At 51.0% G+C, this 4,681-nt stretch overlaps 2 pseudogenes; both read right to left on the minus strand.

Moving 5' to 3' along the window:
- Positions 1-1,082: 1,082 nt before the first annotated feature.
- On the minus strand, positions 1,083-1,721 carry LOC134360791 (ATP synthase subunit a-like; annotated as a pseudogene).
- A 1,881-nt stretch (positions 1,722-3,602) lies between these two features.
- LOC134360750 (cytochrome c oxidase subunit 1-like) lies at positions 3,603-4,292 on the minus strand (annotated as a pseudogene).
- Between the last annotated feature and the right edge of the window lie 389 nt (positions 4,293-4,681).

The raw sequence follows: 4,681 nt of genomic DNA on the forward strand, positions 1-4,681 counted from the left end.
CTCATGGGTGAGGTCGCAGGAGGGCAATTTCTAGGCCAAATAGTAGGAACGTGATGGCTACCAGGAAGAATCTTATGGAGAATGGTAGGCGGGCAGATCCTACTGGGTTGAACCCACATTCGTATGGGCTCGATTTTTCTGCATAGATGTTCAGTTGCGGGAGTCAGAAGGCGATGGTGACGAGTAGGGTCACTAGTGCTATGTTGGTCGAGAGAGTTAATATTAGTTTAAATATTCTTTTCTGGGTTGTGACCAGATCTAATTGATTGGAAGTCAATTGTACTAGCTGATACGGAAAGAATAGGATCCTCATCAATAGATGGAGATGTATAGGAGCAGTCAGACCACATCCACAGAGTGTCGGCATCAGGCTGAGGCTTCAAAGCCAAAGCGGTGCTTGGATGTGAGTGAAATTTCAGTTGGCGTAGAAAGCAGATTGCGAGAAAGGTGGAGCCATCATTACACGTAGGCCACGGAAGCCTGCTGCTATGAAGAGTGTTGATCGGTACACGCTGTCAGAAACGGTGAAGGATGTCGCAAAGTATTCTGAGGCTTGGAGAAGTGTGAAGTAAATGCCTAGAGAGGTTGTGATGGAGAGGGCTTGGGGTATATGTGTGCGGTTTCCTTCTAGGAGGCCGTGGTGGGCTCAGGTAATGGATACCCCGGAGGCTAACAGGACCGATGTACTGAGTAGTGGGACTTCTGTAGGGCTGAGGGGGTTCATGCCTGCTGGAGGTCAGCATCCTCCTAGGTCAGGAGTTGGGGCAAGGCTTGAGTGATAACAGGCTCAGAAGAATCCGGCAAAGCAGAGGATTTCAGATACAATAAACAGGACTATTCCGTATTGCAGGCCCCTTTGAACAACGGTTGTACGGTGGCCTTGAAAGGTGCTTTCTCGCAGCACATCTCGTCATCATTGATATATGGTTAGTAGATTGGCTAGGAGGCCTAGAATTAGCAGGGCATTAGCGTTAAAGTGGAATCATATTGCCAGGCCGGACGTTATGAGTAGGGTGGATAGGGCTCCTGTGCGGGCCGGGGACTGGGCTTTACTACGTGGTAGACGTGGGTTTGGTGCGTCATTAGGTGTTGTAGTGTAGGTAGAGGCTCACTAGGAGGGTGAATACGTAGGCTTGGATCAGGGCCATGGCAAGTTCAAGGGCGGTGAGTAGGATGAGGATGATGAAGGTGGTTGAGGCTGCCGGGGGGCTTAGGGTTGTTAGCGCTAGTGTGGCGCTTCCGATGAGGTGCGTGAGCAGGTGGCCAGCTGTGATGGTGGCTGTTAATCGTACGGCTAGGGCTTCGGGTTGGATGAAGAGGCTGATGGTCTCGATGGTGACGAGTGTTGGAATGAGGGGGTAGGTGTTCCTTGTGGTGGGAAGTGGGCTAGGGATGCTTTTGCTTTGTGGTGGAGGCCTGTGATTACCAGGCCTGTGGTTGGTGTAAATGAGTGGGGTAGCAGGCCTAGCAGATTTGTCGAGCCAATAAATAGGATTAGTGAAATTAATACTAGGGATCACACTCGCCCTTTGGTATTGTGGACTGTTATTAGTTGTTTTAGGTTGAGTTGGACCAATCACTTTTGTGGGGAGGTTAAGCGGTTGTTGATGAGGTGAGGGGGAAGGGAGGTACATTAGGTTGGGTAGAAGGATGACGAGGGTTACGACGGGCACTCCTGTCAGCGCAGGGGTAATAAAAGAGGCGGATAGATTTCCATCCATTTTTTTTCTCAGGGTTTTGCGTAGTGTGATATTTTAATGGTTTTTTTCTGCAGGGTCAGAGGGGTAGGTAAATTTTGAGAATTTTAGTTGAGTGCGATGAAGAGTGTTTGGATCATGGACGCAATAGTAGGGAGTCATGTCGAGGTGTCTAGTTGTGGCACTTCATTGTGGGAAGGCTGGTGTTTGCATTCTTTAACTTAAAAGGTTAGTGCCGTTTCGCTTCACAATGTGGTCGCAGCATTGAGGCTGAGCAGTCCTCGAAGTGTTTGAGTGGAACCAGTCCAAGTACGTAGGCATGAGGCTGTGATCTGAACTACAGACTTCTGAGCACTGTGCGTAGACGAGGCCTGGTCGTGTGGCTGTCAGGGTCGCCTGGTTTAGGCGTCCTGGGATCGCGTCTGTTTTTAGGCCCAGTGAGGTTCGTGAGCGTAGTACGTATTCAGATGAGATCAGCACGCGGATTGAGATTTCTATTAGGAGTACCACTCAGGGTCGACTTCTAGAAGTCGGAGTTCCCCTGGTTTGAGGTCGGGCGTGGGGATCACGGATGAGTCGAAGTTTAGGTCTTCATAGTCTGTATATTCGTAGCCTCAGTATCATTGGTGGCCCATGGTTTTGATGGTCAGGAGAGGGTTGTTAATTTCATCTGTTATATATAGGATTCGTAATGACGGGAGGGCAATTAAGATGAGAATGATAGTGGGTAGAATTGTTCATACGATCTCCACTTCTTGAGCGTCTATGGTGTTTGTGTGGGTGAGTTTTGTAGTTAATATTAGGGAGATGATACAGAGGACTGAGGAGCTGATTAGGAATGCAATTATTAGGGTGTGGTCGTGAAAGTGCAGTAGTTCTTCCATGATAGGGGAGGTGGCGTCTTGAAGGCCTAGCTGTGGTGGGTGTGCTATAGAGATATGAAGGGTTTGAACCTATAAGTTAACCTTGATGAAGTTATATAATGTTTTTACTAATATCTTGCTTGTTGAGAAAGTTATAGAGGCTATAGGGTTGGCTTGAAACTATTCTTGGGGGGTTCGATTCCTCCCTTTCTCATTGAGCTTTTACGTACACGGGCTCTTCAAATGCGTGGTAAGCAGGAAGGCAGCCGTGCGGTCATTCTAGATTTGTGGTAGGGAGTTCTACTGCTGAAACTTCTTGTTTTGAGGCAAAAGCTTCTCAGACCATGAAAGTCGTTAACTGCTGTAAGGGAGATGAGCGATCCCGTGTAGGAAACCGTATTTCACGCAGTGTACGTGGTAGGGTAGTCGGAGTATCGTCGTGGTATTCCTGATAGACCGAGAAAGTGTTGTGGGAAGAATGTTAGGTTTACACCCATGAATACAGTCATGAAGTGGATTTTGGCTCAAGTGATGTTGAGGGTTGAGCTTGAAAGCAGGGGGAATCAGTGGACGAAGCCTCCTGTACTGGCGAATACCGCCCCTACGGGTAGTGCATCGTGGAAGCGTGCTACTGCACAGTACGTGTCGTGGAGGACAATGCCTAGCGACGAGTTGGCTGACGCGATTCCTGTCAGGACCCCACTGTACGTAGGAAAATGAAGCCCAGGGCCCAGAGCGCAGCGGGGGACCAGGCGATGTCACCTCTGTGCAGCGTGGCCAGTCAGCTGGATACTTGCACGCGGGTGGGAACTGCGATAATTACAGTGGCTGATGTAAAGCGTGCTCGGGTGTCCACGTCCGTCCCTGCTGTGAATATGTGGTGGGCTCAGACGACGAAGCCCAGGGAGCCGATGGGTACCATAGCTCAGACTATTCCTATATATCCGAACGGTTCTTTTTTACCCGAGTAATAGGTTCCGATATGGGAGATTATTCTGAAGCCGGGGAGAATGAGACGGCAAACTTCGGGGTGTCCGAAGAATCAGAACAGGTGCTGATGTAGGACGGGGTCCCCTCCCCCTGCAGGGTCGAAGAATGCAGTGTTTAGGTTTCTGCCTGTCAACAGCATGGTGATGGCAGCAGCCAGTACAGGGAGGGACAGGAGTAGCAGGACAGCTGCGATTAGTACCGACCACACGCATGGGGGGCTTGGCCCTGAGACATCCTGGTGGCTTCATGCTGATAATGGTGGGGACGAAGCTGATTGCCCCTAGAACGGAGGAGACACCCGCCAGGTGTGGGAAGGAAACCGTAAGATCTACGGAGGCCCCGGTGTGGGCCAGATTTCCAGCCAAACGTGGGTGGACGGTTCAGCCCGTCCCGGCACCAGCTTCTGCTGTTGAAGAGACGAGCAGGAGCAGGAGTGATGGGGGGAGAAGCCAGATGTGCTGTTCATCGGGGGGAAGTGCCAGGTCGGGGGCTCTGCTCGCGAGGGGACGAGGCAGCTGCCGAAGCCTCTGTTCATAAGGGGTGTGACCATGAAGACCACTGCGAACGCATGGGCGGCTGCGATGACGCTGTGGATCTGATTGTCGTCCAAGAGAGTGCTGGGCTGGCTGAGCTCAGCTCGAACAAGGAGGCTCAGGGCCGTTGCTGCCATCCCGGCTCAGGCGCCACACGGCAGAAACAATGTGCCCATGTCTTTGTGGTGTGTTGAGAATAGTCAGCGGGTGATGAACACGGGTGTGGGGTGACGTGGCTGGGGAGGCCTTAGGCTGTACGTGTAAGCGCAGGGGTTGAGTCCCCTCTTTATCGAGTCCCAGGGTGACCGATCACGCTGAATCGCAAATTCAGAAGAGCAGCCTCAATCCTGCCGGGGCTTCTCCCGCCGCTTTTTCCTGGAGGCAGGGGAAGTCGATTGAAGCCAGTTGTTTAGGGTGATTAGCTGTTAACTAATTTTTCGTGGGTTGGAGCCCATCAGTCTAGTAAGGGCTTAGCTTAATTAAAGTAATTGATTTGCACTCAGTTGATGTCGGATGAAGTCCTGCAGTCCTTAGGTCCGAAGTTAAGTGGGGACACTTGCTTCGGGCTTTGAAGGTTCTTGGTCCGTTTAACCTGAAT

This window comes from Cynocephalus volans, chromosome 12, assembly GCF_027409185.1.
Source record: "Cynocephalus volans isolate mCynVol1 chromosome 12, mCynVol1.pri, whole genome shotgun sequence".
In the NCBI taxonomy this organism is placed as follows: domain Eukaryota; kingdom Metazoa; phylum Chordata; class Mammalia; order Dermoptera; family Cynocephalidae; genus Cynocephalus; species Cynocephalus volans.